The 24216-nt window shown below is 39.1% G+C and overlaps 1 long non-coding RNA gene across 3 annotated transcripts in view; it reads left to right on the top strand.

The window, feature by feature from the left end:
- The window catches only part of LOC111550546, a 201806-nt gene that overhangs the window by 25112 nt on the left and 152478 nt on the right, over nucleotides 1-24216 (top strand). For all 3 annotated transcript variants that reach the window (XR_002734089.2, XR_002734087.2, XR_002734088.2), the window contains exon 3: nucleotides 8612-8697. This is a non-coding gene — a long non-coding RNA (uncharacterized LOC111550546). The remainder of the gene's footprint in view (nucleotides 1-8611; nucleotides 8698-24216) is intronic.

Here is a 24216-nt window from a genome sequence, read left to right as displayed (position 1 = left end):
CTTACTACTTAACTTCATACCTTAAGTGTGTGTTTGTGTGTGTATTTTTTTCTGAAATCCTTTGATATCCTCAATTTTGAGCTTTAAGCCTTTGAGTTGGGCCTATAGTTTTAGCTCATTTTCACTGACTGTTTTCATTTTATGTAACAATTTTAAAATAGAATTTGAGACTAATATTGAAATATGTCAGCATTGGAAACAGCACTAGACAGCCTGTTGTGACCACATCCTAACTAGACTTTTTGTCTGAGGTAGTTTACCATGGTCCACTCTCTGTACTGTTGACACTGAAGTTGTTGTCAAAACACAAATCTGATCTTGTCACTCTGCTGCTTACAAAGATTCCACGTCTCCCAGCCACCTACAGGTAAAATCAAAACTCCTTAGAAGAGAAAAAGAACCTTTCACCATCTGGTCTCACCTAACTCTACCTTCCTTGTTTGTACTACTCTCAAAGAAACACAGGAGCTGTAGCCACGCAGAGATACTTGTAAATCTTAACAATTATTTTCCATGTCAATGCTTGTGCACTTATTCTGTTATTTCCATTTAGATTGTCCTGCCCTTCTCTCCCTACCTCCTCACCCCAAATCTTAGTATCCTTCAAGAGCCAACCCATAGTTCACCTTCTCAATGACACCTCCAAGTTCACACTCCCTGGCAGAGTCAGTCACCTCCTCCTCTAGAGACTAGACCAATCATAGTCTAGTGGGTGAGAGAGACATGGAAACAAATAATCAAACACATGGTCAGAAGAACTGTGAACTCCTCAAGGACAAGGACATCATCATTTATTCATGTCTGTGTCTCCAGTACCTACTACTCACTTGTTGATTTAAATGTAACTGAATCATGTAGAATGAATTTATAATTGCATTTTCACTTCTAAGAATATTGGCTATGTAGATTTTCTGAAGCTACAGGCTCATAATTTGGCTTTAAAAAACAAACCACAAAGTGGTTGCTGAAGTTATATAAATAAGTATACATACTATAGTTTTTAATAAATTTAAGTTAAATTTATATGGGATTTTTGTTTGGCTTTTTCTTTTTTACTTTAAGGTTTGTGTAATTCCTAGAACCTATGTAAATGCCTCAGAGTAATTTGAAAGTGTATAAAGCAAAGAAGTAATATTGGAATGGATAACTAAGATACGAATTTAAGATTGTCCCCCAAAAAACCACCAACTGTTGCCTGCAAAGAACACACGTTTTTTGCAGAGACCAAAATGCTAAAATATTTAATGAGGCATTGCAAAATATACAAGCCCCCACTTCTAAGGGAGACAAAGTCAAGGTTCAAACTGAACTTTGCTTAGCAACTTTGGAACCATATGTTTAAAGAATGAGATAGGTTTGTCAAGACTTTCTGCCAAAGCACATCACAAGCTTAACATGTGCTTACTGCCTGCTCTCAAAAACGAGTCTCTATGAGCCAGCCAGCTGCTAGCATTTGTGTTACCCTCTAGCTAGTTAGGTCTCAAACTGGGTTGCATCACTATTTCCCAAGAGAAGCTCCACAAGCTTTCTGTTGTCTCCTGTGTCTCTCAGATTACTAATCAAGTCTGTTTTATAAAATCCCCCAAGTTTAACCTTAGAGCCATGATATAAAAATTCATAAATATGAAAATAAATATAAAATTTATAAATATTAAAATGTTCCTAACTATTCATTTTCCTGACAAACCTGTTCATCTCACTTACTGTTTCTGTTACGATGCAAACAGCCACTTCAAAAAAGTTGAAGTCATAACAATGATGGCTGACATTTATTAAGCACTCTTAATGTCCCAGACGTTATGTTTTTATCTCCCTTAATTCTCACAGAAGTAGTTTCTGGGAAGAAAATGAACACATGTTCCTGATCTCTCTCTTTCCACAATTCCTTACTGGAGCAACTCAGGGACTAAAAGCAACCACCAGAGTCCCTTGGAAGTAATCCATGCTTCTGAGGACATCTGTGAGCTCTCATAGGAGAGGGTAAATGGGGGACATATGAAATCTGTAGCTCAGGAAGGCTGACCCCTGTCTAAGAGGAAAAGGGGGCCTGCATAGGTAGATGGAGTCACTCTCTTTCCAACTGTCTATGAAAACTGTCTCCTTTGTAGTTGGAGAGCCTGAGAGCAAAGAAGCTCCTTCTTCTCTCTTTTAAGTGAAGGGGACCAGTTTACCAACTTTTCTGATATTGGACTAGAATAGAGATTCTAGAAATACTGTGCCTGGACCAGAAGCAACAGTATCACGCGGGAACTTACTAGAACTTGTTAAATAAATTCTAATTCTCATGTCTTACTGCAGGTCTATGAATTAGAAACTCCAAAAGTGGGGCCCAGCAAGCTGTATTTTAATACAAGTCATCCAGGAGACTGTGATAAACACTCATGTTTGAGAACTACTGGGCTTGCAGAGCAGAAAGCTTAATATCCTCCACCTGCTGATTTATGACTATTAGACAAACCCAAGCCACCTGACCTGTAAAGGCGCTGAGGAGCTCACAGCCATTAATAAAGCACAGGAAATTACAATGTAGGTAATAACTTTAGTAAATTGAGGGAGATCCCTCAGCTGATCAATCAGAAAAGGTCACAGAAAAATAATCAAAGACAGGTCAAAATTTTAATCCTAGTAACAGCCCTGTTAGTTACCCTGATAAAAATCGAGGCTTGGAGAGGTTAAATAACTTGTTCAAAGTCACACTGCTAATAAATAATAAAGATTTGAACCCAGAGCTGATTCCAAATCCTTGACTTTGCCCTCCATACCTAATTAAGTTGTAATTAAGTGTACCTCAGCTGTTGCCCTATAATCCTTTTTAAAACCTTGATTTAGCCGGGCGCGGTGGCTCAAGCCTGTAATCCCAGCACTTTGGGAGGCCGAGACGGGTGGATCGCGAGGTCAGGAGATCGAGACCATCCTGGCTAACAGGGCGAAACCCCGACTCTACTAAAAAAATACAAAAAAAAAAAAAAAAAACTAGCCGGGCGAGTTGGCGGGCGCCTGTAGTCCCAGATACTCGGGAGGCTGAGGCAGGAGGAGAACGGCGTAAACCCGGGAGGCGGAGCTTGCAGTGAGCTGAGATCCGGCCACTGCACTCCAGCCTGGGGGACAGAGCGAGACTCCGTCAAAAAAAAAAAAAAAAAAAAAAAAAACTGTGATAACGGAGAAAACATACATAAGAGTGCATATATCTGTGTGTGTATATTATATATATGTGTATACATCTATTTATGGTAAATATATATCGAAACATTTTTGTTTATATATATTTGTATTTGTTATTGTTACACAGCCATCACCCATATAATTGCCACCACTTAGGGCAAAATAGAACATTGCAGCCCCAGAAGCTCCTGTATGCCTTTCTCTTCCTCCTGGAAGTAACCATTAATTTGACCCTTGTGATAATTGTTTAATCACTTTTTCTTACTAAATCACCTCTATAAGGATTCTCAAACAATATAGTTTGGTGGTTTTTTCCCCCTGTTTTGCACTTTTGAAAGGAATCATACTGTTTATATTCTTTTGTATGCTGCTTCTTTTGCTCAGTATAATGTTTGTGAATGCATCTGTGTTGTATGTAGCCATAGATAATTTTCATTGCTATGTTGTGTTGCATTCAGTGGGTCATAAACATTTTCTTTATCCTGGAATTCATTTCTTCATTCCCACTGTCACTCTCCTAATTCAAGCATTCAGTATATGTTTTCTTATTAATTAAATTATCCCAGTGACCCCTAACTGTTCTCCTCATCTCCAGGCTCTCTCTGATGGTTGGCAGAGTAATTTTTCTGGAGGTCAACACTGATCATGTGCCTCCCGTTAAAAGTTGTTGTCAAAAGAGAGGAAGAAGAAAGGCTGGTGGTAGACAGTGACCGTATTATTCAAGGCATTGGTGACCATTTTAAGGATTGTGGTTTTTATTCTAAAGGCAATGGAAAGCCCTTTCTGGCTGATAGCTTTGACTTTCTAAGTTCAGTTACTCCTACACCAGAGTCCCTAGACCATCAGCTTAGACCCTTTTGAAAATTATGTCTGCAAGAATACAAGCAAGTGTGCTAGGCCCTTATTATGCTCTGCATAGTGCCTTGGGATTGCCTAGGCTGCTAGTTGGTTCTGTCAGCCCTGGCCCCATTGGTTGCCAATTCTCTTTCATTACTCTGTAATGAACTATTATGTGCCTAGCATATCTCACAAATGAGGCCATATAAGTTAATGCATTTATGGATAAAATGTGACGACTTTTGATAGTACAATAGTGAACTATTAATTTTGCTAAAAATGGCAAGTGAAAGAAAAATAAACGGAATAACTAAGAATTGTAAGATTTAGCTCAAAATCTCACCTAAGTGCCCTGGGGTAAAGACATTTCAAGTGTCTTAACAGACATCTCTGATTCATACCATTAAATATAATGAGAATCACAGAATGTTAGAGCAAGAAGAGGCTTCCATAGTTATAAATGTAGTTACAGACTATAATTTTCCCCCCTCTTGCTGTCATCTTACAGACTCTAACTTTAGTAGAGAGGTTGGCAAACTTTTTTTTGTAAAGGGACAGATACTAAATAATTTCAGCTTTGCGGACTGTATGGTCTCTGTCACAGCTACTGAACTCTGCCTTTGTAGGGTGAAAGCAGCCATAGACAATATGTAAATGATTGGGTCTGGCTGTGTTCCAATAAAATTTTATTGGTGGCAGGCAAGATTTAACCCCTGGACTGTAGTTTGCCAATCCCTGCCTTAATGTATAATTTCAGTCCTCATTGCTGTTTTTTTGTTGTTTTGGTTTATTCCTTAGTTTTTAAAAATTAAGATCTAATTTACACTCAATAAAATGTAACAGCTCGGCCGGGTGCGGTGGCTCACTCCTGTAATCTCAGCACTTTGGGAGGCTAAGGTGGGCGAATCACGAGGTCAGGAGTTCGAGACCAGCCTGGTCAACATGGCAAAACTCTGTCTCTACTAAAAAGACAACAATTAGTGGGTGTGGTGGTGGGCACCTGTAATCCCAGCTACTCAGGAGGCTGAGGCAGGAGAATTGCTTGAACCTAGGAAGCAGAGGTTGCAGTGAGCCAAGATTATACCATTGCACTTTAGCCTGGGTGACAGAGAGACTCTGACTCAAAAAAAAAAAAAAAAAAAAAAAAAGTAACAGCTCTTGAGTGCAGTGTCTGATGAGTTTTTGACAAACTATTCACCTGTGTAACCCCACTGTCCTAATCAAGATATAGAGTATTTCCATTGCCCCAGAAATTTCCTTCGTGCCCCTTTCCCATCAGTCCTTACTCCTGCCCCTAGAGGTTAACCACTGTTCTGATTTCTATTCTCATAGAATAATTTAGCCTGTTCTTGAACTTCATATAAATAAAATTACACAGTGCATGTCTGAGTGTATGGCTTCTTTCACTCAACTTATTTGTGAGAGTCATCCATGTTGTTGAGGGTGTCAGTAGTTCATTCCTTTTATTACTGAATAGCATTCCATTTTATGAATATACCACGGTTTTATGAATATCCTTGTATTAGTTTCCTAGGGCTGCCTTAACAAATGACTACAAACGTGGTGGCTTAAAACAACAAAAGGTTTTTCTCTCATAGCTCTGGAGGCCAGAAGCCCAAAATCAGGGTATTGGCAGGGCTGTGCTCCCTCTAAAGACTCTAGGGGATAATCCTGCCTTGCTTCTTCCAGCTTCTGGTGGCTCCAGATATGCCTTGGTTTGTGGCAGCATAACTCCAATCTCTGCCTCTGTCTTCATATGGCCTTCCTCCCTGTGTCTCTATGTCTTTCTTATCTTCTATCTCTTATATGGATAGTGTCATGGATCTCATCTCAAGATCCTTAATTACATCTGCAAAACTCCTTTTCCCAAATAAGGGCACATTCACAGTTTCTGGGTGGACTCTTCTAGGGGGTCACTATTTAACCTACTATAGTATCACAGTTTGTCAAGTCACCTAATAATATACATCTGAAGTATTTCTTTTTTGTTGTTATTATGAATAAAGCTGCTATGAGTCATACCATACCAGGCTTTTTGTAGATTTGTTTTCAGGCTTACAGTTTTTGAATTCCAGTTTTAATTATCTTAATATAAAATGTGATTAATTTTCTTTTTAGTGATAATTACCCATAATCTTTTAAATTTTGGCAGGAATTTCTGTAAGAATTGTTCAACCTGTATACATCTGATTTAGATATTTTGTACAACTGAAAACATAATAATGCCAAGATATAAGATATGAAATTCTACTATCTTCATTTTTGTTTCTCAAGATACCATCAAGAAATGAACAAGTTCCACGAGGCAGTGGCTTTAACTCCTTAAAATATCAGCAGTACCTGATTAAAGCGAAAAAAAAAAAGCAAAAAACGAACAACAACAGCAACAAAAAACAAAGACAATTTGACTCCGTTGTGTCTTCTGTTTTGTTATGATACTTTATTAGTGCTTGCAGCTAATAACCTAGGCTAAATTTGATACATTTATCTCATATGGGAATGACTAATACTGACCTTCCACTGTTTTGGAATTTAAATGCAGCTCCTTAATAAACAACCAAATAAAGCCATTCATCTGGGCTGCCCTCCCACCCTTAGATTCTGATAGACCTAAATACTACTGGTATGTGGTTTAGAGGCTTTCTGGCTGTATTTAAGAGTGTGTGTCTGAATCTCACTTTGCAATGAAATCTTAGAGAGCAGGAACTCGGTCTCATTTATTTGTGTATCTCACAACTCTAGGCCCAGCTCAGTGCTTTCTTTTCTTTTCTTTTCTTTTTTTTTTTGAGAGTCTCACTCTGTCACCCAGGCTGGAGTGCTGTGGTCGGATCTCAGCTCACTGCAAGTTCCGCCTTCCGAGTTCACGCCATTCTCCTGCCTCAGCCTCCCGGGTAGCTGAGACTACAGGCGCTGCCCAACTCAGTGCTTTCTTAATCTTACAGGTGTTTCCTGACTAAATAGTACCTGTTAATAAAAAATAAGGAAGAGAGTATCTTATTTCATAGTAGAGTAATTCCACTAATGTAGAACAATTCCAGCTAATGAAATTTTTAGAAATAGGTTTAATGAATGATTCCTTTTTTTAATCCACTAGAAAGTCTCTATGATTATTATTTATTACGCTGGTGGTTTCTTATTGAATATTTGTTCCCTTTGTTTAAAATTCTAGGAACTGGTGAGTGGCTTCACTACTCATTTATAAAAGCAATTTAAAACACTTCTCAGTCCCGGTTGACACTTGGCAAATCTAACAGAGAAAAGTAGAGTTCTCATTATACTTTTTAGACAGCTTTAAAACATGGTCCTGTAAATGGTTTGGAGTTTTTTTTTAATGGGCACAGAATTACGTAATGTGCTTTGTCATTACCACTCCAATCTTTTGCAATGTCTATAAATCAAAAATCTTTTTTAACTGTTTTAGAAAAGTATAGATACAGCTTCATTATTTGGAATAGAATTACTTTGAAACTTTTGGGTAAATAAATTTGGAAGTTTCAACTAATCCTGATTTCCATTTTACTTTATTCTGTTCCTTTTATTTCCCTTTTGGTTGTAATAGTTCTACCTCTGAAATCAGAGTTGACAAACATGTCCTATTGAAACCATGTTTTCTTCATTTTTGACACAATTATTCACAGGATGAGGTGTAACAGAAAAGACAGTGAAGACTATGACAACACAACCACATGCTAGATAGTGTAACTTATGATAAGTATATTTAAAGGCACATAGTGCTATTTTCAAAAACACAATTTAAAATCAAATAGGCATTTTAAAGTCATTTCATGTGTGGCATTATTAACCAGATAATATTATTAGCCAGGATTTCTAAGATATCTTCCACTAGTTCAGGAATATTTTCAACTGTAAGTAACAGAATAACAGACTAATAGATCTTAAACTAGAGAAGTTTGTCTAACAACAAGAGTTAGGTGCCTTCTGGCATCGGTTTAGTGGCTTAATGTGAGGGCTCTGGATTGGTATCTCTGTGATTTCCTTTGCCTTCTCTTCATAGTCACAAGATGGATGCAAAAGCTCCAAGCACCAAAATTTTCAAACGTAGGAAGCAGGAGATATGACTAGACAGATCTGTCTCCTTTTTTTTTTTTTCCAGACCAGGGAAGACATTTTTCTTTTTTCAAATCATCCATTGAGTAGATTTCCCCTTGCATTTCATTGACCAGAATGTGTCACATGACTATCTCTAGCTATAAAGGAGGCTGGGAAAATAATTGTTTACTTTTACCTCTTAATTAGAGGGAGGCAAGGAAGAAGGGGTTGGGAATGACTTTTGCGTAACCAGTCACATATTGTATATACTAGGTGTTGGGTAACTATATGTTAAGTGATCCATACTCTTAAACAGAGCTAATGTTCAGGTATACATCCACCCCTTCATTATCTTTCCTATCAAATTTGTATTTTCTTTTCCTCATTTGTTCAGAAACAGAAGTTCTTAGTTGTACTACTAGTTATCAGCAAACATTTATATCTATGATATGGAATACATTAGTATTTATTCTGTGACTGGAGAGAGAATAAGGAATGGCTTTATATAAGACATTTATCCATTCATTCAATAAATATTTATCGAGTACCTATTATATTCCAGGTTTTTGAGACATCTGTGGGCAAAACAAAGTGCCCTGCCCTCGAGAGAGCCCACATTCTAACAGAGCATATTGACATTTTTAAAAGGTGAGTAGGATTTTTATAAATTTGATGAGAGGGGATTGCATTTCATTCAGAGTGAACAGCATGAGCCAAGATATGGACTTGTGCATAGGCATGCCCTGTTTGTGGAGCACCAAGTAGCTCCGTGAAGTGTAGAACACATGATGAGGACTGAAAGGGCAGCTCACTGTCAGATTGTAAGCAGGGAAATGTGAGTTTTTCCAGATCAGAACTAGCATCTTACAAAGTTAGTACTGAAGCTTAGTAGACATCTTCACCTGGAGGACCTATAGACACTTCAAATTATCGTGTCTCAAATAGACTCGGTATATTAATACTTCTCATGAAACCTGTGCTTCTCCTTTATTTCCTAACTTGTTGAATGGCACTGCTATTTTTCTGGTTTAGGCCTTCACCATTTCTCACCTGGGCTATTGCCATTATTTCCTGCCTCTTGAATCCATTCTCTCTCAAACTGCCAAGTGATTTTTGGCTGGGCATGGTGACTCATGCTTGTAATCCCAGCACCTTGGGAGGCTAAGGTGGGAGGATCACTTAAGCCCAGGAGTTCAAGATCAACCTGGGCAATATAGTAAGACCTCATATCTACAAATTTTTTTTTTTTAATTAGCCAAGTGTGGTGTTGTGTGCCTGTAGTCCCAGCTAATCAGGACGCTGATGTGGGAGAATCACTTGAGCCCACTGCACCACTGCACTCCAGCTTGGGCACCAGAATGAGACTCTGTCTAAAAAAAATTAAAGTGGTTTTTTTTCTAAAACTTACATAACCCAGAAGTTAGATAGGGGACATAGATTATGGAATATCTGTAAATTTGAGGGATGGGGTACTGCAGAGGGAGCAAATATTTGTATTAGTTCTCTATTACCACGTAACAAATTACCACAAATTTAGAGAGGTTTAAAACAATACCCATTTATTATTCCACAGTTTCTGTGGGTCAGGAGTCACAGGCACAGTTTAGCTGGGTCTTCTGCTTAAGGTCTCACAAGGCTGCAAAGTATGGACAGGCAGAATGGCTATTATTAAAAAATTGAAAAAACCAACCGATGTTGGTGAGGCTGTGGAGAAAAGGGAATGCTTATACACCGTTGGTGGGAATGTAAATTAGTTCAGCTACTGTGGAAAGCAGTCTGGAGATTTCTCAAAGAACTTAAAACAGAACTACCATATGACCCAGCAATTCCGTTAGTGGGTATATATTCAAAAGAAAACAAATCGTTCTACCAAAAAGACACGGCACTACATGTTCATCACAGCACTATTCATAATAGCAAAGACATGGAATCAATCTAGGTGCCCATCAATAGCTGGCTGGATAAAGAAAATGTGGTATATATACACTATAGAACGGTGCCATAAAAAAAGAACAAAATCACATCCCTTGCAGCAACATGGACGGAGCTGGAGGCCATTATCCTAAGCAAATTAACACAGGAAGAGACAGCCAAATACCAGCCTGGCATGGTGGCTCATGCCTGTAATCCCAACACTTTGGGATGCCGAGGCAGGAGGATCTTTTGAGCCCAGGAGTTTGAGACCAGCTTGGGCAACATGACAAAACCCCGCCTCTACAAAAAAAAATACAATTAGCTAGGCATGGTGGTGTACTCCTGTAGTTCCAGCTACTCAGGAGACTGAGGTGGGAGGATCACCTGAGCCCAGGGAGGTCGAGGCTGCAGTGAGCCTTGATTAGGCCACTGCACTCTAGCCTGGGTGACAGAGTGAGACCCTGTCTCAAAAACAAAAAGAAAATCAAATACTCCTTGTTCTTAAAAGTGGGAGCTAAACATTGGGTACACATGAACACAAAGATGAAAACAATAGACACTGAGAATTCCAAAAGGGGAGGGAGAGTGGGGGACAAGCAATGAAAAACTGCCTATTGGGTACTATGTTCAGTACCCGGGTGACAGGGTCTTTCGTACCCCAAACCTCAGCGTCAAGCAATATACCCAGGTAACATACCTGCACATGTACTCCCTGACTCTAAAATAAAATTTGAAAAAAAAAAAATGTGTGGACAGGGCTGTGTTCTCATTTGGCAACTTGACTGGGAAAGAATCTGCTTCCAGGTTCACTCAGGTTGTTGGCAAACTTCATTTCCTTGTGTTGGTAAGGCTGAGAGCCCCAGCTTCTTTCTGGCTATTGGCTGGAGGATGCCTTTAGCACCTAGAGACCACCTGTAGTTCCTAGAATCTACTTACGTGTGGCCTTTTCCAACTTGGCTGCTTACTTCATCAGACCAACTTGGCTGCTTACTTCATCAGACCAGCTTGGCCGCTTACTTCATCAGACTAGAGTGAGTCTGTGAGCAAGACCAAGCAATATAATTATGGGAGTGACATCCCATCACCTTTGCCATATTTTATTAGTTATAAACAAGTTACAGGTCTTGCCCACACTCAGAGAGGTATGAACACCAGAGATGTGAACACCAAGAGGCAAAGATCATGGGGAGCCACCTTATGGTGTCATATTTTCACGGTCTTCTCTGTCCTTGGGGTCCGCTTCACAAATACCGTCTCTGGGATCTTGAAGTGAAGCCTGGTTTCTGCCAACGAACAAACCAAAAAAAAAAAAAAAAAAAAAAAACCACTCAAAGTGTTTATGAGTTAGTATTTTATAGAAGATATAGGGGCCCTCTGCATTTGGCAATTTTGCTGGTTTTTCTCACTTTTCTCCCATTTTCCTACAGTTGTCCTAGGAAATTCCTTCTCCCTCTGGAAAGCACAGCAGTCCAGCTTTTCTAGGCTTCCACTCACAAATATATACAGTCAAATTGCTTCAGGGCTCAGCACAACAAATTTAGTCCATATTGTTTAGAAAGCAGTAGGGATTAAAATAGAAAAGCTTTTCCCCACGTTATATCCAAATTTGATCCTGTTTCTCCTTTGCTTAAAAAGCCCTTTAATGCTTGCTTCCCTATTGCTACATAATAGGTATAAAAGTTATGAAATGAATTTGAATTCCCAAGTATGATGTGTGAGACCTTCCCTGATTTGGTGCTTGCCTGATTTCTGGTTACCCCCACCCTGTACTATAAGGCCCAGATTTTAGGGAATTATTTTATAGCTTGCTTCCTGGTTCAGAAACTTGACTCCCACTGTTCTTTTTCCCTCCAATGCCAGTCGTCTGTCTCCCTTTCTGTCACTCCCTCCTCTAGACATCTACTGAAGTATTATTTCCTCTAGGAAGCTTTTCCTGTCTTCTTATTTTGTAAACTCACAGAACCTTGTATGAACTGATACTAGTATCTATAACACTTTTATAAACTTGTTTATATGCCTGAATCTTTTTAGAAAACTTGAAGAGGTTGTCCTATCACAAAGATAAATACAGGTTAACACAGCAGGACAGAGGGGATAGCTGGAGTATATATCTGAAAGTAATTAACATAAAAGATGGTATTTGAAGTCATGGAGTAGACGAGATCATCCAGAGGAAAATAGAAGAAGGCAGAACAAAGCAGTATAGAACCTGTAATTAGGATGCCCAGTGAAGTATAAAACCAACTTCTGTTTACAGTTCACTAGGTCTTTAGGCGCTATTTGTATATTGCTTGTTTTTTGAATTACTTTTTGTCTACACTTAATAGATTAGTCAAATGTTGTAGAGTAGTGTGGATTCTGACTATAGTCTAAATAAGGTACACGATGAGAATTTTCATTTAAGGAAAAAATATTCCTCATGAAGGAATTAATTTTAAGGAACCTCAGATAAAATACTCTCTATGTTTTATAATTTGAGCAACTTAAATAATTTTTCAGTCTCCTGCCAGTTTAATTTCAGTAAATTCCTGTCCTAAATAGCATTTCTATTACACACCATAACATACAAACTTACAACCTTGTGGCCTCAGTTATTTTCTTGAAATGATGAGCCCTGAGTGAATTAAAGGTCTTAATGTTCAGAGATAAGAGCTCAATTTCTCCAGATTTTATGTAGTCACTCTTTGTAATAATTCAGTAAGTACATTGAATATCTATCATATGAATCTGTTATTGCCTTTGTTGGTTTGATTGTCTTTTGACAGATGGCTTCCATAAGATATTTGTAAACTTCGTCAAACTAGTATAATGTCACTTCCTCAAATTTAATTTTTGGTTTTAAAAATACTATAAATTAGAATTAAATTGCAAGCAAAACTCAGTTTTAATCTTCAAGTTCTTTCGTACAGAACAGTCTTATATTTGGTATTCCTTCCTTCAAAATAAGTTTATTGCTGAAATTATTCACAATTTGAGAAGTGAGACAAATTGTTGTGATAAGATTTTGAGAGAGGAAAACATACTTATAATGGTTTTAAATTTATTAACTTTTTTTGCTAATATGTTTGTGAGAGATTAGTAAAATCCTTTTATATTTATTTATTAAGAATAGAGTTTTATGTTATTCCACTTGCATTGCCATAAAGAAATACCTGAGGCTGGGTAATTTATGAAGAAAAGAGGTGTGATTGGCTCATGGTTCTGCAGGATATACAAGAAGCATGGTGCCAGTATCTGCTTCTGGTGAGGGCCAGAAGCTTCCAATCATGGTGTAAGGCAAAGAGAGCAAGCACATCACATGGCAAGAGTGGGAGCAACAGAGAAAGACAGGGGAGGTGTCACACTCTTTTAAACAACCAGATCTCATGTGAATTCAGAGCTGGAACTCACTCATTATCTCAAGAATGGCGCTAAGCCATTCATGAGGGATCTCCTCTTATGGTCCAACACCTTCCTCTAGGCCCCTCCTCCAACAATGGGGATTACATTTATTTTCCTTTTCTTTTTCTCTTTTTTTGAGACAGGCTCTCACTCTGTCGCCCAGGCTGGAGTGCAGTGGCGCAATCCTGAATCACTGCTACCTACGCCTCCTGGGTGCAAGTGATTCTCTCACCTCAGGCTGCCCTGGGACTACAGGTGCTCACCACCACACCTAATTTTTGTAACTTTTGTAGAGATGGGGTTTGGCCGTGTTGCCCCGGTTGGTCTCAAACGCCTGAACTCAAGCAATCTGCTTGCCTCGGCCTTTCAAAATGCTGGGATTACAGATGTGAGCCACTGCACCCAGCCGGGGATTACATTTTAACATGAGATTTGGAGGGAACAAACATCCAAATCTCATACTAAGTTCTGTATTAATAATTTGTGATACATTCCTGTTATACTGCTCTCAAATTATTTTGAAATGAAATGGAGGATTTTATTCATCAGAATTCCTATGGCATTGCCCCTCCTAATGTTGGGAGGTGGTGTGCTTCTCCCTACTCTTCTGTTTTCATGTGGAGGGACTTCCCCAGAGTAGTAGCACTCTGACCTCTTATTCCACCTGGTTGGTGGCTGACAGCCATTAATCTATAGATCATAACCGCGTGGAGTGAATCTATCAAAAAAATCATATGCACATAAACGTTCAGTTCTGGACCAAACTGAGTCAGTTTCAGTTTCTGTTCTGGGGTCTGATTTGGGAACAGAGTGTGAGTGGGATAGGGCAGAATATGTTAGGAAACATTAGCTAGCTTATTTAGCCCTCAGCCCTAACCCTCATTCCACAAACAGTTTTATCAATAATAAAAGTGACAATTTGACCTCTAACTTCCTAGTTGGAGTCACTAAGATTCCTTCCAGTTCTGAAATTCCATGATCTTAAATGAGATTAAGTGGGTGGGTACACTCACTGAGCATATGGGTTCAAAACCCAGTAGAAAGCAATAGGCTTATCAAAAGTACATCTACTTCTTGATTTAAATTGTAAATTGACCCTGACACTTTTCTTTCTCTTAAGGGAGAATAAAACTTAATAAATTTGACATGAAATGAGTAGTTTTGTTTTGTTCCTGTCTTCAGCCAGAGACAACCTGGCATGGATTCTTTTTCTTTCGTTTTCTTTTCTTTTCTTTTTCTTTCTTTTTTTTTTTTTTTTTTTTTTTTGAGATGGAGTTTTGCTCTTTCACCCAGTCTGGAGTGCAGTGGCACCGTCTGGGCTCATTGCAACCTCCGCCTTCTGGTTTCAAGCAATTCTCCTGCCTCAGCCTCCTGAGTAACTGGGATCACAGGTGCCCACCACCATGCCAGGCTAATTTTTATATTTTTAGTAGAGACGGGGTTTCACCGTGTTGGCCAGGCTGGTCTTGAACTCTTAACCTCATGATCTGCTCGCCTTAGCCTCCCAAAGTGCTGGGATTACAGTTGTGAGCCACAGCGCCCAACCCAACATGGACTCTTAATATGACAAATCCAGACCATCAGGAGATAGGCCTGAGGGAGAGGGAGTTGTAGAAAGAGAGATCTTGATTCCTTCTGAGTTATTCTAGTTGTTCACCAACATTATCTTGCAAAGGTGGGATCTGACCACCTTGCAGCTAGGAGAAGGACAAATACATGGAGTTAGGATAAAAGTGTCTGGCTTGGGTTGGGCGAGGTGGCTCACGCCTGTAATCCCAACATTTTGGGAGGCCAATGCGAGCTGATCACAAGGTCAGGAGATTGAGACCATCTTGGCTAACACGGTGAAACCCCGTCTCTACTAAAAAATACAAAAAAAGGCCGGGCACGGTGGCTCAAGCCTGTAATCCCAGCACTTTGGGAGGCCGAGACGGGCGGATCACGAGGTCAGGAGATCGAGACCATCCTGGCTAACCCAGTGAAACCCCGTCTCTACTAAAAAATACAAAAAACTAGCCAGGCGAGGTGGCGGGCGCCTGTAGTCCCAGCTACTCGGGAGGCTGAGGCAGGAGAATGGCGTAAACCCGAGAGGCGGAGCTTGCAGTGAGCCGAGATCCGGCCACTGCACTCCAGCCTGGGCGACAGAGCGAGACTCCGTCTCAAAAAAAAAAAAAACACTAAGAAAAAAAACTAGCCTGGAGTGGTGGCGGGCGCCTGTAGTTACTCAGGAGGATGAGGCAGGAGAATGGCGTGAACCCGGGAGGCGGAGCTTGCAGTGAGCCGAGATCGCGCCCTGCACTCCAGCCTGGGCGACAGAGCAAGACTCTGTCTCAAAAAAAAAAGAGTCTCTGACTTGTTCTTCAGGACATTTTTATGCCTCAAAAAGCCTAGGATAGGAACTGAGAAAAACACTTCTCCTTAATGTACTGGGTAAAGTATGGTGCCACCCCTGCTGTAGATCTGAAGGGAATAATTCAGCCTGATAAAATTTCATAGTCACAAGTACATTACCAAGTGAAGTATCATCTAGGATAAACCTGGTTTTAAATTAAAAGTTCCCCCTAGAGGCAACTATTTCAATTCAATGCCATTTTTTCTGAGTCTATCACATTCTGGTAATAGAAGAAATATGGAAATAGATAATTGAAAGAACAATGTGAAACTAAATATAAAAGTGTGGCATTTAATTGTCAGTAATGTTAAGTACATATCTAAAACTAAACACTGAAATTGTGTGTTTTCATGTTCCGTAACTTAAATTCCCAAAACATATCTGAAAATGCCTAACATGTAGTAGAACACTGAATTTCATACATGGTGAGTAAAACTGAGGAGAGCCAGCCCTAGTTGTAGCCTCCTTAGTAATAATAAATAGGTAAGTTAATAGGAAATAACAAACTGTTGTGTGTGTCTGTTTTGTAAAAATAATGAAACAATAAATAAATGTGATATTTAATAGCTTTCTATATTTTTATATAATTTCTATATTAACAACCATTAAAAAGTACCCCAAAAAGCCAGAAAAATAAAGAGGTAAGTGTTACAGCAGATGGTAAATGCTGGCCAATTATGTAACTCACTACTCAAAGTTACTTAGGTAGAGAGCCAAAATTTTCTACATTTGGAGTATGCTAGTTTCATATTATTTAACAATATAATATGGTAAGATGGTACTTTTTGGGTTTACATTATACAAATTCTGCCAAAAAGAAATACCATACCAGTTTTAGTGGGTATTCCATATATTTATTGCAAGAAATAAATCCAATAATCAAATTTTTTTTCAGTATTAAAATAGATTGTTCCTTGTATGTTTAAAATACACAGGTCATACTTAACAGCATTGTCTGCCTTTAGGGTTGGTATCTCTGCCAGAGTATGAATGTCAAAGTGAAAATGTCTGAAATCTCATGAGTCAGTTTCATAACAGCTTAATGATTATTCATGATAAATACCTATAGATTGAAAACAAATGCTTGTGGGCAGGCATGTGTTCCTCTGATCACCCGTTTGAGGTGTCTGTGTTACTGTGTATATAGTTTTCAAGGTTTGGGCCTGTGAAATGTCAGGGTCTCTAGAAATGCTATAAATGAACTAACGACAAAATGAAAACCTTGAACTTTTTGTGTTATTACAATGTAAAAAAGGTTCACTCCTTGAACAGGTGCAGTGTTTCAGATGGGTAGAATTTGAATAATGCCCCAAGCTATATGTGTACAATAATGTCCCAAGTTACTTCCAATAATTGGTTTAAAATGTCCTAAGGAAATCTAAGAATCAGAATTCTTCACAACTCTTGCTGTTTCTCTTCTGGTGGAAGAAACATAATACATCTCTGTGTGTCTTTTTTTTTTGTCTTTTAAAGCTCTACTATGTAGACTAACAGTAATATAGACAATTTCCTAATACATTTTCCGGGCTAGGTACAATGCAGCAAAATTCTTAGGTGAGATGTTGTGAATTCTATGCAATTAAAAAAATCATCATCTGTAGGAAATGTTCCTTTAAGAAATTCAGTCCAAAATTCTTCACAATTTTTTTTATCTTCAGTCACAGCTAGAAAAAATCCAGCAAGATAGTTCTTTAGGACAGTACTATACCTTGTGACATCTGTAAACCTTATCATGAGACTGAAATATCACTGGAAATACTGTTATATGGAGAAAATTCTGTAAATGATAGTTGGTATATATGGGTTAAAAGAAATATTTTGGTGAACTACTTGAGGCTGGTGAGTGGGACCTCCTTCCCATAGGGCATGCTGAGAATAATAAATCTTTTTTTTTTTTTTTTTTTTTTTTTTTTTTAAGACACAGGGTATCATAATGTTGCCCAGGCTGGTCTCGAACTCCTGTATTCAAGTGATCTGCCCACGTTGGCCCTCCAAAGTGCTGGGACTACAGGCGTGAGCCACCACGCCCAGCCTGCCTTTAATGATGATGTTAGAATATGCAAGTTTGAGGTTAAAGCTAAATCATTCAGAAAAAATAGAGGAGAGGCAATGTGCACATTCTTTGCTATTTGTTGTGGTTAAGATGTGTCCACAAATTCTTTGATACACCTTTCTTGAAGAGGTGGTGCTTACTGACTTTCCTCTTGACTTTATGGACTTGCTTTCCCCTGCTTGACTTTATGGACTGCACGATTTGCGTCTTACAGATAAAATAGGGCATAAGTGACAATGTATGACTTCTAAAACTAAGTCCTAAAAGACAATGTGACTTCCTCTTTGCTCTTTCTCTTGAATCACTTGCGTTGGGTAAAGCTAGCAACCATGTCATTGAGAAGTGAAGCCAGCTGGACTTCCTGGGTAGAGTGGGAACTTGGGGAACTTTCCTGTCTTACAAGAGGTTTGTAAAATGTACCAATCAGTGCTCTGTAAAATGCACCAATCAGCGTTCTGTAAAATGCACCAATCAGCTGGAGTCTAAAAGTAGCCAATTGCAAGGAGGATTGAAAAAAGGGCATTCTGATAGGACAGAAGTGGAACATGGGTGGGGACAAATAAGGGAATAAAAGCTGGCCACCCAGGCACCAGCAACCCTCTACGGCCCCCTTCCAACCTGTGGAAGCTTTGTTCTTTTACTCTTCATAATGAATCTTGCTGCTGCTAGCTCTTTGCGTCCATACCACCTTTAAGAGCTGTAACGCTCACCACAAAGGTCCGTGGCTTCATTCTTGAAGTCAGCCAGACCACGAACCCATCAGCAAGAACCCACTCCGGACACACCATGAGACACTTAAGGAGCACTATGGAGGGGCTCACATGAGTGAGGAACCGATTTCTCTGAGTGAGCCATCTTGGAAATGGATTTTTTAACCTGAGGCAAACCTTCGTATGATTCCTGCCCCGGCTGACAGACTGACTGCAAAGTTATGAGAGATCCTGAGCTGGAACCAACCACCCAGCTAAAATGCTCATCAATTCTTGACCTACAGAAATTGTTAAAGAATAAATGTTTGTTGTTTTATTTTTATGTATTTATTTATTTTGAAACATGGCCATACTCTATAGTCCAGGCTGAGTATAATGGTACAATCCCTGCTCTCTGCATCCGTGACCTGCCGGGCTCAAGTGATCCTCCCACCTCAGCCTCTGGAGTAGGTGGGACTACAGGCGCACACCACCATGCCTGGCTAATTTTTAAGTTTTTTTTTTTTTTTTTTTTTTTTTTTTTTTTTTTTTTTTTTTTTTTTGTAGAGATGGGGTTTCTCTCTGTTGCCCAGGTTGGCCTTGAATTCCTGGGCTCAAGCAGTCCTCCCACCTCAGCCCTCCCAAAGTGCTTGGATTATAGGCGTGAGCCACGGTGCCTGGCCTGTTTGTTGTTTTAAATTGCTGAATTTGGGGGTAATTTGCTATGTGGCAATAGGTGCACTCTTTTCCATGAAGCATTTAGTGTTACCTATAAATAAATGTTGAGCATTTATTTTTTAGATATTGCTTTAAAAAATGCCAAATTATTACTCTGCCTAGGAGACCCACATATTTAACCCTGGAGTATTCCCCAGATTTCTCCAGGTTCATATCTGCTATGGGCAGTAATCTTTCCAACATACTTCTGAACTTTTGATTGTTTTATTTTGTTCATTTATTTATTTAATTAGAAAAAAATACAAGTCTCCTATGCTTGATGCTGTGGGAATATGGAAACATGGAAAAAATATGGTCTGTGTCTTTAAATAATTTACAATCACTTTTCTTATGTGACGCCATAATAAGAGACAGGTCCTGAAGAAAGGCTATTTCCACTATGCAAGAACCAGAAATGCAGCTGGACTGAGCTCCATTACTCACTGTACAAAGCAACATTTTATCACACAATAAAAGGAACTCAGAAGTTTCTCAGTGGTTCTGAAATAATTGCCAGACTTCCATTGGGGTTTTTTTAGAATTAAGTTATATGTTGCCATTCAGTTGTGAATCCCATTTGGATACATTCTAAAAGCCTAAGATGCCTTATTTGGAATCAGTGAATATTCACAAAGACTCTTAGATGTTGAGATTTCAGGGAATACTTATATATATGTAATTTCCAATTAGGTATGTAGACCAATAATTTTTTTTAACCAAGGAAGAACATAAAAAACAGGACAAGCAAAACCTTACTATCTATATCATCACTACTGCATACAGGAGAGAACATTTTAATGCTTCTCCATCCCCCAAAATGGAGGAAGGGCATGATTTCAGAACAGAGGATAGTCCTTTATACTGAATGGATTTAGTTCACTACATTACCCTTACTTTTTTCATTTTGCTGGGCTAATTAAAACTTTACTGACCAACACTCTCTGACATATAAGAGGTATTGAAAAACTACTAGCCTAGGGATAAATCTGGCTTTCAGCCTTTTTTTTAACTAGAACTCAAGCTAAGAATGGTTTTTATATTTGCAAAGGGTTACAAATTTTTTAAAAAAAGGAGTATGAGACAAAGACTTTTTGTGTAAAATATTTACAAGCCTTTACAGAAATGTTTGCAAATGTCTTCCCTACATCACCCTAGAATTATATCCCTTGAGAAAAGACTCTGATGTTGGTACAAACCATTGAGGCTACTACTGAGTGGTTGTCACCATCAGGGCTAGTATTAAGGAAAGACTGAAGTCAAGGCTACTTTGGTATATTCCAAAAAGTGCCAGTAACTCTGAGATCTTGGGCAAATCACTGAATCTCAGTAAGCTTCAGTTATCTCATTTATAAGTTGATAATAGTTGAGGTCACTTCCAAATCTAAAAGTCTGTTTCTAGAATACGAATTATCTTCTATGGTTCACTCTCCTTTATATTCAGTTTTTCCCCCTGAATTCAACAACTAACAAGATATTGGTGTCCCTCTTAATTTCCTCATAGGCTAGATTTCTTGGACTTTACTGTTCACTTTGAACAACATAGCTTTTCAGAAATGTAGTTGATTTACGTAATATGGAAAATTCCAGGAACAGAAAACTATTAGTGGTATTGGCAGACTCTAAAGTATGAAACATTCTTAGTAGGTATGGTAATTAAGCACAGGTAAGAAACACACATTTATTCACTTCTAAAGTATTTCAGATCATGAATAAATCTTAGATGTAGGAACACTGATAACCTACCAAAATTCAAAATAAGTATTTCTTGAAATCTATTTTGTTTGATATAAGTATAGCTACTTCTGATCTGTTTGTTTGTTTTAATTGGCATGGAGTATATTTTTCCATTCCTTTATTTTCAGCCTATGTGTGTCATTTTAGATGAAGTGTGTTTCTTGTAGGCAACAGATCATTGGGTCTTGATTTTTGTTGTTGTTGTTGTTTATTTGAGACAGAGTCTCACTCTGTCGCCCAGGCTGGAGTGCAGTGGTGCAATCTCAGCTCACTGCAACCTCCGACTCCCCAGTTCAAGCAATTCTCCTGCCTCAGCCTCCCAAGTAGCTGTGGCTACAGGGGCCCGCCACCACACCCGGCTAATTTTTTATATTTTTAGTAGAGACGGGCTTTCATCGTGTTAGCCAGGATGGTCTCAATCTCCTGACCTTGTGATCCTCCTGCCTCGGCCTCCCAGAGTGCTGGGATTACAGGTGTGAGCCACCGCACCTGGCCTGGGCCTTGATTTTTAATCCATTCAACCATTCTCTGTCTTTTGATTGGAGAGTTTAGTCTATTTACATTCAGTGTTATTATTAATAAGTAAAGACCTACTCCTGCCATTTTTTATTTATTTTCTGGTTTTTTTGGTGTGGTTTTTTTTTTCTTTTGTGGTCTTTTTTTCTTTCTTTCCTGTCTTCCTATTAGTAAAGGTGTTTTTCTCTCATGGTATGATTTCGTTTCTTGCTTTTTATTTTTTATGTATCCATTATATGTGTTTTGGCTTGAGGTTACCATGAGGCCTGAAAATACTATCTTATAATTCATTATTTTAAGCTGATAACACTGTTTGCATAAGCAAACCAACAAACAAGCAAAAAGAAAACTAATGAAGACTATGCCTTAACTTCTTCCCTCTGCTTTTTAACATGTTAACTGTTGTTTCTATTTATATTCTATTGTACTATGTCTTGAAAAGTTGTTGTAGTTATTTTTGATTGGTTCATTTTTTTAGTCTTTCTACTTAGGAGTAGTTTACACACCACAGTTACAGTGTTACAATAGTCTGCGTTTGTCTGTGTACTTAATTACCAGTGAGTGTTGTATCTTCAGATGATTTCTTATTACTCATTAACATTGTTTTCTTCCCAATTGAAGTTTAACATTTGTTATAGGACAGGACTTTTGTTGATGAAATCCCTCAGCTTTTGTTGGTCCGGGAAAGTCTATTTCTTCTTCATGTTTGAAGCATAATTTCACCAGGTATATTATTCTAGGGTAAAAGTTTTTTTTTTTTCCTTCAGCACTTTAAATATGTCATGCCACTCTCTCCTGGCCTGTAAGGTTTCCACTGAAAAGTCTCTGCCAGACATATTGGAGCTCCATTGTATGTTAATTGTTTCTTTTCTCTTGATGCTTTTAGGATCCTTTCTTTGCCCCTGACCTTTGGGAGTTTGAGTATTAAATGCCTTGAGCTAGTCTTCTTTGGGTTAAATCTGCTTGGTGTTCTATAACCTTCTTGTACTTGGTATTGATATCTTTCTCTAGGTATGGGTTAGTCTCTGTTATTCCTTTGAGTAAACCTACCCCCATCTCTCTCTGTATTTCTTCTTTAAGGCCAATAACTCTTAGACTTGTTCTTTTGAGCCCATTTTCTAGATTTTCTGGGTGTGCTTTATTCTTTTTCTTTAGTCTCCTCTGAATATGTATTTTCTTTTCTTTTCTTTTTTCTTTTTTTTATTTTATTGAGACTGAGTCTCACTCCGTTGCCCAGGCTGGAGTGCAGTGGTACAATCTCAGCTCACTGCAATCTCTGCCTCCTGGGTACAAGCAGTTCTCCTCCCTCAGCCTTCTGAGTAGCTGGTACTACAGGTGTGCACTACCACACCTGGCTAATTTTTGTATTTTTAGTAGAGATAGGGTTTCACCATGTTGGCCACGATGGTCTTGAACTCCTGACCTCAGGTGATTCACCTGCCTCGGCCTCCCAAAGTGCTGGGATTACAGGTGTGAGCCACTGTGCCCAGCCCTGAATATGTATTTTTGAACATCCTATCTTGAAGCTCACTAATCCTTTCTTCTGCCTGATCAATTCTGCTATTAATAGAATCTGATGCATTCTTCTGTATGTCAGTTGCATTTTTCATCTGCAGAATTTCTGCTTGATTCTTCTTAATTATTTCAATCTCTTTGTTAAATTTATCTGATAGGATTCAGAATTCCTTCTCTGTGTTATCTCAAATTTCTTTGAGTTTCCTCAAAACAGATATTTTGAATTCTTTATCTAAAGGTTACATATCTCTGTTTCTCCAGGATTGGTCCCTGGTGCCTTATTTAGTTCATTTGATAAGATCATGCTTTCCTGGATGGTCTTGCTGCTTGTGGGTATTCGTCGGTATCTGGGTATTAACAAGTTAGGTGTTCATTGTACTTTTCTTCAGTCTGGTCTTGTTTGTACCCATCCTTCTTGGGAAAGCTTTCCAGATATTTGAAAGGATTTGGGTGTTGTAATTGAAGCTGTATCTGCTTTAGGGTGTACCCCAAGTCCCGTAATGCTGTGGTTCTTGCAGACTTGTAGAGGTACTACCTTGGTCATCTTGGATAAGATCTGGAATAATTCTTTGTATTACCAGGCAGATACTCTTGTTCTCTTCCCTTACTTTATTCAAAACAAACAAAGTCCCTCTCTCTCTCTCTCCCCCCGCCCCCCCACCGTCTCTATCCTGAGCTGCCTGAAGCTGGGAGAGGGATGACATAAATTCCTCTGTGGTCACCACCAGATCTGAAGCCAGCACAGCACTGGGTTTCACCCAAAGCCCGCAGTAATCACTGTCTGGCTACCACCTATGTTCACTCAGGGCTATGGAGCACTACAGTCAGCAGATGGTGAAGCCAGCCAGCCAGGCTCATGTTCTTCTCTTCAGGGTGGCAATTCCCCCTCAGTCCCAGGCAGATCCAGAGATGACATCTGGGAACTAGAACCTAGAGTTGGAAACCTTAGGAATCTACCTAGTGCTCTATTTTACTACAGCTGAGCTGACACCCAAGCCACAAAACAAAGCCCTTCCCATTCTTCCCTCCCCATTCCACAACCAGAGGAGTCTCTCCTCATGGCCACCACTGCTGCAAGCCTGTGGCACATATTCCCTGGCTATCATCAATGTTCAATCAAGGCCCAATAGCTCTTCAGTCAGTTTGTGGTGAATGCTGCCAGGCCTGGGACTCTTCCTTCAGGGTAGTGTGCTCCCCTCTGGCCTAGGGTACGTCCAGAAATGCCATCCAGGGGCCATGGTCTAGAATCAGGAACC

Source organism: Piliocolobus tephrosceles, chromosome 15 (assembly GCF_002776525.5).
Source record: "Piliocolobus tephrosceles isolate RC106 chromosome 15, ASM277652v3, whole genome shotgun sequence".
In the NCBI taxonomy this organism is placed as follows: domain Eukaryota; kingdom Metazoa; phylum Chordata; class Mammalia; order Primates; family Cercopithecidae; genus Piliocolobus; species Piliocolobus tephrosceles.
Note: the sequence above shows the minus strand (reverse complement) of the source record. Positions and strands in the feature narration are given on the sequence as shown.